We start from the raw sequence: 14064 nt of genomic DNA on the forward strand, positions 1-14064 counted from the left end.
TCTGGCTTCGGGGGTCTTGGGTCTCTGGCCATGGTGGTGGGGGGGTTGCTGAGGCCTCTGGCAAGCCCAGGGCTCCTCCGGGTGGGTGGCAGGGGGCTCAGGGCTCCTCTGGGTTGGGGGGCAGGGGGTCTTGGGGTCCAGACATGGGGGGGCACAGGAGGAAGGGGTGGAGCTGGGCACTAGCCTCCCGGAATGGGGGGGCTCCACCCGCTGCCCATGCTCCTGAGGCAAACTGTTCCATTGTCCTACTCTTCTTACAGTTAGGAAGTTTTTCCTCAGGTTCAATCTAAATCTACTATTCTGTAGTTTTAACCCTTTGCCTCTTATCCTGCCCTCTGTGGCAAAAGAGAATAACTTTTGTCCATCTTTTTATGGAAGCCTTTCAAGTATCTGATGACTGCTATTATATCCCCCCTTAATCTCCTCTTTTCCAAACTAAACATTCCCAGTTCCTTCAGCCTTTGCTCATATGGCTTGCATTCCCTCCCTTTGATCCTCTTTGTTGATCGCCTCTGGATTCTTTCCAGTTTCTCAACATCCTTTCTGTACAACGATGACCCTAATCGAAACAGTACTGCAGCTGAGGCCTAACCAACGCCGAGTAGAGCGGTACTATCACCTCCCATGACTTGCATGCTCTGCCTCTGTTCATGCAACCCAAAATTCCATTTGTTTTTTTTTGCAAAAGCATCGCATTGCAGACTCATGTTGAGGTTGCAATCCACCACAACTCCCAGATCCTTCTCAGCAGTGCTTCTGCCAATCCAGCTCCCCCATTCTGTATTTGTGCACTTGGCTTTTCTTCCCTAAGCGTAGAACCTCACGTTTCTCTTTGTCAAATTGAGTTTTGTTGTCTATAGCCCAGTTCTCCAATTTATCAAAATCTCTCTGAATTTTAGCTCTATTCTCCAAACTATTGGCACACACCCCTAGCTTTGTGTTATCAGTATGCTCTCTATACCTACATTCGGGTCATTAATAAAGATGTTAAACAACACCGGACCCAGATCTGATCCCTGTGGAACCCCACTTGAAACTTCCCTCCAATCTGACAAGATTCCATTAATAGTTACCCTTTGTTTGCAGTTGTTTAACCAATCGTATGTCTACTTAACGGTGGTTCTGTCAAGCTTCTCCAGATTACTTATCAGAATATCATGTGGGACTGTGTCAAAAGCCTTGCTGAAGTCCAGGTATATATATTATGTCCACCACACTCCCTCTATCCACCAAATCAGTTACCCTGTCAAAGAAGGAAATGAAGTTGTTGTGGCATGATTTGTTCTTGTTAAATCCATATTGGCTGCTAGTGATCACCCCTACATCCTCCAGGTATTCACAAACTGAATGTTGCAGACATTGCTCTACTAGTTTCTCAGGTATCAAGGTCAGGCTGGGTGCTTTATAGTTCCCTGGCTCCTCCTTTTTGCCCTTTTTAAGATGGGCCCTTCTCCAGTCTTCTGGGACCTCTCCTGTCATCCGGGAGTTTGTAAATATTATTGCCAGTGACTTCAAGATTTCTTCAGCTAATTCTTTCTATACCCTCAGGTCAATAGAATCCAGCCCCACTGATTTGAATTCATTTAAATTGGTCAGAAGATCTCTTATGTGTTCTTTACTTATCCCTTGCCCTTTTATTGTCTATGGTAACTTCACTGGTCATTCAGTCACATGTTATTTTTTGTTAGAAGATGGAAGGAAAGTAGACATTGAGAAACTTTGCCTTCCTATCATTTTCTGTTACCAGCTCACCTTCTCCACTGAGCAGCGGACCCACACCCTTCTTTATCTTTCTTTTTTGCCAGACATATTTGAAGAACCCTTCTTGTTGTCACTTACATTTCTTGCCAGCTGTAATTCGTTCTTTTCCATGGCTTGCTTCAGAGTTAGAGTCTCTAGGAACACATAAAGACCAAGGGTAGTGACCACACATACATTTGCAAGTACAAGGTTTAGTCTGTTTTACAAGTTTTATTAAAGTTACAGTTAAAGTGATAATAACCTAAGTAAACAGAAATTCTTAAAAAGACCTATGGACAAATCACAAATATAGTTATACTCACATCCTCTCTCCTAGATAGTGTTAGGGTCGGATGGGTCTCTCATGGATTGATCATCAGTTGAGGGATGGATCCTGTTGGACTTTCCTGTAGGGAGATCAATTTTCCTAATCTGGGCACCCTCTTTTTATAAGGTGATTCTGACTATACCGCATTAGAATTTATGCCCATAGTGCACCCTGCGGTTAGGGTATGTGTCAGAAAACTGTGACTACTACTATCTTGTAAGCAAAAAAATTACTCTTACTGTTAATTTTTCACAATATCACCCATTAGTACAACTTTTCCCGTAATCTTGTGGCATAGGGTCTTCTTTGATCACTTACTTATCATAAAATCATAGAATCATAGAATATCAGGGTTGGAAGGGACCTCAGGAGGTCATCTAGTCCAATCCCCTGCTCAAAGCAGAACCAATCCCCAACTATGTCAAGCATTTCTTAAATTTATGGCCTAGTATGGCTAAGCTAAAATCTTACAGGCCTCAGCCTGTAGGCCTTGCATTTCAGTCCTACTTACTTAGATACCTAATACATAATTATCCCTTTTAACTACTGATCAGTCTTATACTTCTATACTCCTATAATTTAACCCTATTTAACACATAATAATTTATATATGACATAGCATGCTAGTTAATCATAACATCACACAATAAATTAACAATAAACTAAAATCATTGGCTACATATTGGAAATTGTTTACCTCAGAAACAAAGACTCCAGAAACCGTGATTGCAAAAGGAATTATTTACACTAAAGAAAGGAATCCCAGAGTATTTAAAGTTTCATACAACAATAAGTTGTTATGTGTTCTTCGTGAGGGGTCTTTTTGTCTGAGCCTTGGCAAGTTGAGCTTACACTGGTTTCACACTGGGCTTCAGTGGAATTAGTCTTGTAGTAATGGGGACTGTCTTTAAGGGCTGAGCTTCTCAGACAGAGTGTCTGGGCAAAGCTTTGTAAAGCTCTTGTTTTAGCCAGTTGGGACATGGGAGAGATTTGGTGGTGGCAGAAACACACTCTAGAGCATTGACAAAAGTTCAATGGAGCAAAGTCCGCAGCTAGATTTTGTACATGTCAGTCTGGCAATAGAAACCTGTCCAGTCTCAGACAAAATGTAGACTGTGATTGCCAGAGCTATAGCTCAGGATGAGACTCTGCAGAAAGCTATTAGCATGGGCGGGGGGGGGCAAGCATATTCCCAGCTTCTATTATCAATTTAAGGGAAAGCTTGCAATACTACTTAGGATTTTGTTTATAAGCACAAGGATGGTAATTCCTAAAATGGAACAGAAAAATATGTTAAAAGGGGTACATGAAGGTCATTTAGGGAATGGAAAATCAAAGAGATGGGCCAGAGATGTTTTATACAGCCTCAAATGAAGAGCTGTGGAAGTTGTTAAAGCTTGCTGCATATGTCCAAATACAGGCCAACTCAAGCAAAAGAGCCCGTGTTCATTGCATTGTTAAAAACTAATGACAGAGTCACTGAGGACATGCGGGTGTACAAAGAGAAATATAAGACAAAACAAATAAACAACAATCAATATGATTTGGGGTCATAGGAGCTGCCACCACTTTATGAAAATTACCCCATGCGCCTCTATGATGGGAAACAATGGTCACCAAGAGCAGTCGGGTCACTCACAAGAGATTGCCCCGTTGTTTTATGAGGTTCCACCCCCAGATGGACACAGCGGAATAGGTGACACCTTCTCCAGATCCCAGAAAGGAGGGAGATAAGGGGCAATGGGCCTGCTGCTTTGGCAGAGAGAATCTCAGACAAGCAGGTCTGACAGCAGGTTGAGACAACAGAGTCCCAGGACATGAAACAACCAGAACAAGTAGGTTTGCCGCCTCCTGACAGCACTAGGGTTGGTGATCCAGGGGACCCCATCAGATCCATGCAACAGTGCCAGGCACCTCAGAGACTAGTTAAGCATTGTTAGCAAGTTTCATTATTAGGTTGTTTATAAGTATTTCCAGTTTTTTTCATGTCATAGTCATGTTGTTTTGTAAGTGTTATTATTACGTTTTGGCTTGGAGGGGACGCTGTGGTATTGGGGACTGTGCCTTTAAGGACTGAGCTTGCCAAACCCAGAGTCTGGGTGGGGCACCATGAAGCTGATATTATACACAGCCAGAATAAACCTGAGCTCCTGGAAGTGTCTTAAGCACTGCCTGATCACTGAACCTCACAAGTCCTGATTTACATGGAGGTAACTGAGGTGCATGTTACATGAGGTTACATGGAGAAACAGGCCCTCTGCAAAATTGTGCTTTTTTTACAGACCTGCTGCATACTGTATATAAATTGATCGTTGTTCCCTTTCTTCCTTTCTCTTCCTTCCCCTCTGCATAACCTGGACATTTTTTTTAAAGGTACCATTTAAAAATCAATACATAAATAAACAAAAGGGAAAATTTAATCCGAGACGCAAGCTTTATTTTGCATGCAATTTTAAAGCACCTGCTTGCCATGGATCATTGAATAGCTCTGCTATTAAAACAAGTGTTCAGATGAACAATACATATTCTCAGATTTTTTTAAAAATCTAACACTTTGAATTAGAGTAGTTCTTTCGGGGGGGAGGGAGGAAATATCACCATTGTCAGGGACATTATCTGAGGATGTGGGTGTTAGGGGGCTTATTCCTTCACCCACTTACTTCCCTGGTCCTTCTCGCATTAACAGAGAGCAACAATACCCAAAGTCCAAAGGTGCAAACAATTCAATGTTTATTGGGGTGAACTTCCAGAAAGCATGATTCCAGTTTCCTTCCTTAGTGTCCCCCACCCCAGCTCTGACACCACAGAGCCTTACCTGTGTCCCTGTTCCCATTCCTGCCCTTAGCCAAACATGATTCCAATTTCCCCACCCCCATTCCCTATTCCCATCTCCCCCACCCACACCCCCACCCCCACACCTCCTGATTGACTGCAGACTATATAGTAAAACTTGAGTTCGGCTTAGCTATACCTTAACCAATCATTTTCCTGAAATTTAACTAACCAATCCTAACATATTGTAACATGATTATTTAACCAATTATATTCCACCACCTTAATTAGTTTACACCCAGCAAAATTAATTATACAGCAGACAGAAACAATCACAGAACCGGACAGAGATTATACAGACAAACAATAGGGAAATGGGGACTACAGTGATAGAACAACACAGAAATGAGGATTTCACATCCCAGCTATTGATAAGTGAGTTCTTGCCAGACAGGATGCTATCAAACGAAGTTTCCTTTTACATTTTCGAGGCACTTCCCTTTCTCTGGAGGTGATAGGCATTATCAGGACAGGATTGTATTCCTAACAGCCCAATAGCACCTTATTTCAATGTGACTAGGTTGGAATGTGAGGATGTGACCGGTCGCTTCCCAGCTTATGGCTGCCTCCGCTGCTTAGCCAAAGGCCTTAGCCTAAGCACAGGGCCTCAGACTGTCACAGTGAGAGAAGACCCTTACACCGGCAGACAGTGATTTTGATTCTTTCTTTTATACCTCTATAACTAGCCTAGTGATAAGAATACACCTAAATTCTTAGAGTATAGGCCTTTACAGACAGGCCTGAATATCCTAACAGTGGGATCAGTGTGAAATCCAGGTCTAACACAGAGTAAACAACATTGCTGGAGGAGAAAGCATAAACAACAACCAACAAGCGGGTGAAGCCAATGCTTTGCTATATCAGAAGTGACTATCAGACAACAGTGCTGCTTGCTTCAGAATGCCTGGAGTGCCTGTCGGTTTAGAGCAAGAACAAATAGAACTCCAGTCGATACTTGAATCTCTAGTGCTGAATCTTAAAGGGCTTCACCTTCCTTTTGTTCCTCAGGCAAAAGCACAGAATGTCAAGGCCATAGAAGAAGATATACTTCCAGGAGGCTTTCTGGCCAGAAGAGAGCAAGAATCCTTGTGTGGCTGAAAAAACAGACTTGATCTTGTGCTTCTCAGCCCTGAGAGTTTATCTTTGTGACTCAAGATGCGCCTGACTCAAGAAGTGCCTGGTTTTAGTTTTGTAGCTTTTTTCTTACAAGGTAAACATGAAGTCATTGCCACTAATTTGAATGGATGTGTTTGCTGTTTCAGTGTTCTATTCGCCATAGTCTTGGGGCATTTATTTTTTATTTGAGGCTGAGATATACTCTACTGTCTCCAGGTCATTGGTGAGGATGATTGGTTTCCCTTATTCAAAACACCTTGAATGGTTTATTTCTTCTGATCCCCTTATTCAATATGAATTGAAAATCATTTGGGAACTCAAGTATACCAGCAATGGGCCAGATTCTCCAGGATGATCCTGGTGTAACTAAAGTCTTCAGTGGAATCCCACTGAAATTGGTGTTGGGCAATGGAGATTTAGTCCTGTGCATACCTCTTCGCTGACCGTGCCATATACACTGAACTAATTTTTCAGATCTTGACATTGATATTCTGCTCTCCTTCCTGCAGTGGGCACCACTGGGAATTCTGAGAATGTAGGGGAACCCAAATGTCGAGGTGAGATTGGTTGGAAAATGTCCTCTCCTTGTTTCATTGTTGCTTATGTGTTTGAGTTGCATGCTCTTTCCTTCTGAAACCACTAAACAGCAATTAGGCAATACAAATTGGCGGCTTTGAGCATCTTGGATTTGGACAGACTTTTCACAGAGAAATCATTTCTCTGCTTTTAGTACTCACATAAAATGTACTTCTTAAAAGCCAAATCAGGAATAATGCCCAAGTTTTATCTCTAAGATGTGTTCTTAAGCTTAATGGTTTGACTCAAAAATTCCTATTTAATTCCCTACTAACTGTCTAGCAAAAATGACTTGGAGCCAAATTAGTTTAGCAATGAGAGGAATTTTCCAGTCATGACAGAATTCAAAGGTCATGGGGTAAGAGAGCTATTTCTGTTACACTTTTTCAAAATCCACTGGTGTAGCCCAGCTGTATTCCATTCCTGGAAATAGTGGCCATTCCCAAAACGATATATCTTGTCCAGTCCCCAACCCAGCTAGAATGTACACTGCTGCTGTCAACTAGTGCTAGCTGGCAAATGGTGGGTGACCATACTGCCCCTGTTCGCAGGAACAGTAACATGCCCTCCATCTTGCCATGTGGAATCCTGCCCGGGATTGTAGCTTTCCTGTTGCAAAAGCATCTCTTCTCACCATGGCTACACTTTCATTTTTATTAAAAAAAAAAGGAGTACTTATGGCACCTTAGAGACTAACAAATTTATTTGAGCATAAGTGAGCTGTAGCTCACGAAAGCTTATGCTCAAATAAATTTGTTAGTCTCTAAGGTGCCACAAGTACTCCTTTTCTTTTTGCAGATACAGACTAACACAGCTGCTACTCTGAATCCTTTCATTTTTATGTGTCAGGAATGCTGAATTATCAGCTGGTCACAAATATTTATTTGCGTGGGTACGATCACGTACTCTTACTTGTTCAGTGGATGATGACAAGGAGTCTTTAGTCAGATGTCAAAATACTTAGCCAATTCAGACTAGGGATTGGTGATATGTGTCTCACAATCAAGTCAGTGGGCATCTGGAGGATTTTTATTTCAAGCAACAGAAACACATCATCAGAGGATGCCAGGTGGTTTGCCTGGTGGTGGCAATGGCACTAGCTGTCTTGGTAGGAGTTAAGTGTTTGCTGACTCATGGTCATGATAGATGGTCAAACCATCCTAGGATTGTGCAGGGAAAACGAAGTGTCACTTGTTTGTCAATTAACTAGGTTCTGGGGGTTGACTCTGGGTGGTGGAGCAACTATGGATCCCCTTGATGTTAGGAATATACACATTTCTTCAGGTAAAAAGAAGCTCACTTCATCGGATGCATACTGTGGAAAGTACAGAAGATGTTTTTATATACACAAACCATGAAAAAATGGGTGATTATCACTACAAAAGGTTTTCTCTCCCCCCACCCCACTCTCCCGCTGGTAATAGCTTATGTAAAGTGATCACTCTCCTTACAATGTGTATGATAATCAAGGTGGGCCATTTCCAGCACAAATCCAGGTTTTCTCCCCCCTCCCCCACCAAACACACACACAAACCGACTCTCCTGCTGGTAATAGCTTATGTAAAGTGATGACTCTCCTTACAATGTGTATGATAATCAAGGTGAGCCATTTCCAGCACAAATCCAGGGTTTAACAAGAACGTCTGAGGAATGGGGGGGGAGGAGGAAAAAACAAGGGGAAATAGGTTACCTTGCATAATGACTTAGCCACTCCCAGTCTCTATTCAAGCCTAAGTTAATTGTATCCAATTTGCAAATGACTTCCAATTCAGCAGTCTCTCGCTGGAGTCTGGATTTGAAGTTTTTCTGTTGTAATATCGCAACTTTCATGTCTGTAATCGCGTGACCAGAGAGATTGAAGTGTTCTCCGACTGGTTTATGAATGTTATAATTCTTGACATCTGATTTGTGTCCATTTATTCTTTTACGTAGAGACTGTCCAGTCTGACCAATGTACATGGCAGAGGGGCATTGCTGGCACATGATGGCATATATCACATTGGTAGATATGCAGGTGAACGAGCCTCTGATAGTGTGGCTGATGTTATTAGGCCCTGTGATGGTGTCCCCTGAATAGATATGTGGGCACAGTGGGCTTTGTTGCAAGGATAGGTTCCTGGGTTAGTGGTTCTGTTGTGTGGTATGTGGTTGCTGATGAGTATTCGCTTCAGGTTGGGGAGCTGTCTATAGGCAAGGACTGGCCTGTCTCCCAAGATTTGTGAGAGTGTTGGGTCATCCTTCAGGATAGGTTGTAGATCCTTGATAATGCGTTGGAGGGGTTTTAGTCGGGGGCTGAAGGTGACGGCTAGTGGCGTTCTGTTATTTTCTTTGTTAGGCCTGTCCTGTAGTAGGTGACTTCTGGGAACTCTTCTGGGTCTATCAATCTGTTTCTTCACTTCTGCAGGTGGGTATTGTAGTTGTAAGAATGCTTGATAGAGATCTTGTAGGTGTTTGTCTCTGTCTGAGGGGTGGGCGCAAATGCGGTTGTATCGCAGAGCTTGGCTGTAGACAATGGATCGTGTGGTGTAGTCAGGGTGAAAGCTGGAGGCATGTAGGTAGGAATAGCGGTCAGTAGGATTCCGGTATAGGGTGGTGTTTATGTGACCATCGTTTATTAGCACTGTAGTGTCCAGGAAGTGGATCTCTTGTGGGGACTGGACCAGGCTGAGGTTGATGGTGGGATGAAAATTGTTGAAATCATGGTGGAATTCCTCAAGGGCTTCTTTTCCATGGGTCCAGATGACCCCCCCCCACCCCCCAGACGTTCTTGTTAAACCCTGGATTTGTGCTGGAAATGGCCCACCTTGATTATCATACACATTGTAAGGAGAGTGATCACTTTAGATAAGCTATTACGAACAGGAGAGTGTTTTTTTAGGGGGAGGGGTGTTGGGGGGGGGGGGGGAGAAAACCTGGATTTGTGCTAGAAATGGCCCACCTTGATTATCATACACACTGTAAGGAGAGTGATCACTTTAGATAAGCTATTACGAACAGGAGAGTGTTTTTTAGGGGGAGGGGTGGTGGGGGGGGAGAAAACCTGGATTTGTGCTAGAAATGGCCCACCTTGATTATCATACACACTGTAAGGAGAGTGATCACTTTACATAAGCTATTACCAGCCGGAGAGTGGGGTTGGGGGAGAGAAAACCTTTTGTAGTGATAATCACCCATTTTTTCATGGTTTGTGTGTATAAAAACGTCTTCTGTAATTTCCACGGTATGCATCCGATGAAGTGAGCTGTAGCTCACGAAAGCTTATGCTCAAATAAATTGGTTGTTCTCTAAGGTGCCACAAGTACTCCTTTTCTTTTTGCAAAATACAGACTAACATGGCTGTTACTCTGAAACATTTCTTCAGGTGTTATTTCCCCATTAACCTAAATTCCGGGACAATTCCCTGTGCCTCCTTCTGGCTTAAGTAGTGCAACCAGGCCCATCCAGGGAGAAGGCAGGGCTGAACATCTGCTCCAATCAGGAGATTCATGGCCAGAGCTTCTAGTGGGCCACAGTTCCGTTAGGCCCCTCCCGTGCAGCCTCTAAAGAGCTGTTGGTGTTGGTTACACTCTGGGCACTGTAAGGAGACTTGTGAGCCTGGGTTTGAGACCCGGGACCCCCACACAAAGGTTTCCTGCAGTCCCTCATACCATGGACTGAAGCTCCCTCGAGTTACATTTCAGGCAGTGAGAAGTGGTCTTTCATAAAAATAAAGTTGCATCCTAGTAGTGTTTGTAGTGATCCTATCACCAGGAGCCGCTAGCATGAATGAAACACCTCAGTTCTTCATCCTGATACGTTACCTCTTCATCAAGTCGCTTCGCTGTGAAAACCCAAATCCAGTTCATCGAAAATAAAAAGTCTTGCTTTTCCCTCTCCCCATTGCTAATCTGAAAAGGCTCTAAGAGGATTTAAGAGAATGTGAAATAAATTGATTTTTATACTTTCACCGGAACAAATCTAGCTGCATTTCAAATTCTTTACAGCTTAAGTTCCAGTGTAATAGGATCATTGTTTTTAGAACATCAGGGGGATGCGAGAGAAGAATTCTTCACAATTTTTTAATCTAATAATGCTAGAAATAATAACCTGGAATCTACATCGTGCTTATTAGATTAGCCTTCATTTGCCATCACTCTGTTTCCATGGGATTTGAATGTGCACGTGCTATTCATACCCTCTTGTTTACGGAAGAGAATGCTGTGTTTCTCCTCTTTGTATTCATAGTTGTTCATCCGGCACTAGATAAGACCGTTCTGTTTCCATTATTCTGCCAGAACCAATTGAGAGGGGAACAAAAATCAATATGCTTTATCTGGCAAGAGGAACAGAGTCACTGAAGTTTTAATGGCAGCAAATTTGACACTTATGAAATGGTTCAAATGACATATCTAATAATGAAGAGAAACCAGCCAGTGTCTAGCAGCTTTTTGATCCTATAGCAAAATGTTCCATTATGCTAACTCAGCCTTGTAGAGCATGTTGTACCATTTAAGCATTAGGGCAATTAGGTAGAAGCATAAAAAGACATTACAACCTCAGTGGCCTTATCAAAATAAAGATAAAAACTGAAGCCATTGACATTGTCAGAGTATACTACGTCACTTGGCAGACACCTATCAAAATTATTGTATGACTGCAACCCTTCTAGGATTGTTGATGGCAACAAAAAGAATTGGGTTCAGTTTTTTAGGGGTTTTCTTAAAGACTTAAATAACACTGCTCAAGCCTTCAACCAGAAACCTGGGAGACTATACCTACCACCCTGGGTGCCCCGAGGGGTAATATGCCTCCACTTGCAAGCACTAAGTAAAGGGGGTTAACACAAAGAGGATGTGAGAAGGGGAGACAAGAGATTTGACTTGGGAAAACCAGCAATTAACAAATCAAGAAATTCTGAGGTAAGACTCCCCCACCCCTCCAAGGGAGCCTTAACCATAGTTCCAATCTCAGTCCTCCTGGCAACTGAAACTGGTGCTTTCTAGCCATTTCCCTCCTCCCCAGTCATAGTTAGCTGTCTAGGGTTGGAGAAGTCCAAGGCCAATGCCGCCTGAGCTACTCTGGGGGCTCTACCACCTGAAACAGCTGAGGTGATTTCAGGAGTTGTGCTGAACAGGGAGGCCTGCACCATGCACGCTTAGGTAGGCTGATGCTCTCTCTGCAGCTTCAGCCCAAACTGCCACAGCCTTGCACTGCCCATTTCCTGAACGACACGACTGCCGCTGCCCATCACCAGAAAGTGGCCACCGCCCTGGGCTACCTGTCAACTCTAAGCCACCACCACTGCCACCCTGAACCTCCACTCTCTGTCTGTCGCCTCAAAGCCACTGTCAGCTCAGCACCATCCACTGTTCTGCAGCAGTCTCAGTACAGCTTTGTCAAAAGTGATCCGTGGTATCTGGGACCATTTTCCTTGCCACCAGAGAGACACTCCCAACAGAAGGTAGGAGCTGCTAACCTTGCAAGAACCTTTATTCCCATTAGATTCCTGTTACTGTCTGGTCTGTAGATATCATGAGAAAGCCTGTCTCATGATATTCTTGGGCTTTTGCTCCTTGTTGAAAGCAGGAAGTGTAGACACAAACAAAAATATCAGGAATGAAAAGCTGGATTTCAGGTATCAGAGAGAGAGATAAGCATGGGATAGATGATTCCAAAGCTATCCACGGTGGTGTTTCCCAATATCGGCAACTATCAGAGACAGCATACTGAATTAGAAGGACTAGCAGACTGATGCAGTATAGCAGTTCCTGTGTTTATTTGGTACTAAGGTCCCTGACCTCAAGAATTTACAATCCAACCGGACAATATACATATGCTGCATGGTGAATGAGACCCAGTGAAACACAGCACAACCAAGCAGAGCACACTTCTCTTAGTTCCAAGATTTTAAATATTTGCATATATTGGATGGGATTTTAAAGGGCACTCAGTGTTGGTCTCACTCTGCTCCAATTGAAGTCATTGGAAAAACTCCCATTGCCTTCAATGGAAGGAGAATTAGGCCAATTCTGAACATTTTCAAAAATTCCATCAACTACCTCAAATGTTTTGATTGCCAGTTGGCTGACTAGCTAATTCTTCTGTGAAGGAGAGAGGTAAGACATATATGCCTTATTTTTTATTATTATTATTATTCTTACAGTATTGCCTAGGGACTGATTGAGAACAGGGTTCCATTGTGTTAGACCCTGTACAAATAGAATAGAGCTGGGCAAAAGTTGGAGCTGAAGGAAAATATTGTTGGATTGGAGGGGCAAGTTGAGATGCTACTGAGAATCAGAGAAGCTGAGGTGTCCCAAGATAGTCAGGTTCAGGAAACACTACTACTACCTAAGGTTCACAGAAGAATGGAACTGGACACCAAGAGAAACAGAGAAAGAGGAAGTCAGGGAGGAAGCCTGGCAGTTAGAAAACAGCCAGAGGCTGGGAGTCACAGCCAAATTCTCCCTGACTGGAGACAGATGAGGATGGATAGATTGTGGCCACCAGACAGAAGAGGACCATGATGAATTCCACACAGCTAGAAGTTTCAAATCAATGCCAGGTCCTCAATGGAGAAACTTTGGAGGATACCTCTCAACATCCAACAAATCCAAAGGAACAGAGATATATGGCCACACATATGGATGACAGTTTGGCCCAAGATGTAAGAGAAGCACACCTTCAACCATCCAAGGAAGACAGATGATCCTTGTTGGAGAATCTGTACTTAGAAGAACCAAACAAACATTCTATAAGGGACCAGGTGGACAACAGGACAATGTGCTGCCTTCCTGGAGCTAAGACATGAGATGTCACTCTAAGACAGGACAGGCTTCTTAAGTCAACGGGCAAGGATCCATTCATGATGGTTCACAGTGGCCCTAATGACACTGCATTATGGGATAGCTCACAGGTAGTAGATGACTTCGGGGAATTTGGAGGAAGAAGAAGAATGTCCAAGCAATCTTCTTTGAGATCCTTCCTGCCCCAGAAGTGATAGATGACAGAAAGCAAAGGATTCTGGAAGTGAACCCCTGGCTAGGGAAGTGGGGTATGGTTGAGGAATGTGGAATTTTGTGGAATGTTAGTCCACCCTCTATGAGGAGAGGGGGATGTACAGTTTGGATGGCCTCCACCTCAGTAGAAGGGGGACCAATCTCTGGGTACAGACTGGCTAGAGTAGTCAGGAGGAGGTTAAACAATTAACAAAAGAGGAGGGTAATTGGAATTACTCATTTATGAGCATAATATCAATCTAGTTAGTATTACTGAAACCTGGTGGGATGATTTGTACAATTGGAATGTTAAAATCAATACTTATAACTATTTAGGAAAGATCAAGCAGGCAAAAGGGGAGGGGGAGTGGTATTCTATGTCAAAAATGGCATTACCTGTTTCTTAGTCACTGATACTCAGAAGAAAATTATCTTGAATGCTTATGGATCAATGTCCTAACAGATAAAGCACAATATGAGGTACTAGTTGGTGTC

General features: G+C 43.1%; 1 long non-coding RNA gene across 1 annotated transcript in view; it reads right to left on the reverse strand.

The window, feature by feature from the left end:
* LOC119566006 overlaps nucleotides 1-14064 on the reverse strand; it is an 88402-nt gene that overhangs the window by 14298 nt on the left and 60040 nt on the right. The window contains exons 3-5 of the long non-coding RNA XR_005225008.2: nucleotides 2064-2147; nucleotides 1840-1895; nucleotides 1074-1243 (exon numbers count right to left, since the gene is read on the reverse strand). This is a non-coding gene — a long non-coding RNA (uncharacterized LOC119566006). The remainder of the gene's footprint in view (nucleotides 1-1073; nucleotides 1244-1839; nucleotides 1896-2063; nucleotides 2148-14064) is intronic.

The sequence above is a fragment of the Chelonia mydas genome, chromosome 4 (assembly GCF_015237465.2).
Source record: "Chelonia mydas isolate rCheMyd1 chromosome 4, rCheMyd1.pri.v2, whole genome shotgun sequence".
Taxonomy (NCBI): Eukaryota; Metazoa; Chordata; order Testudines; family Cheloniidae; genus Chelonia; species Chelonia mydas.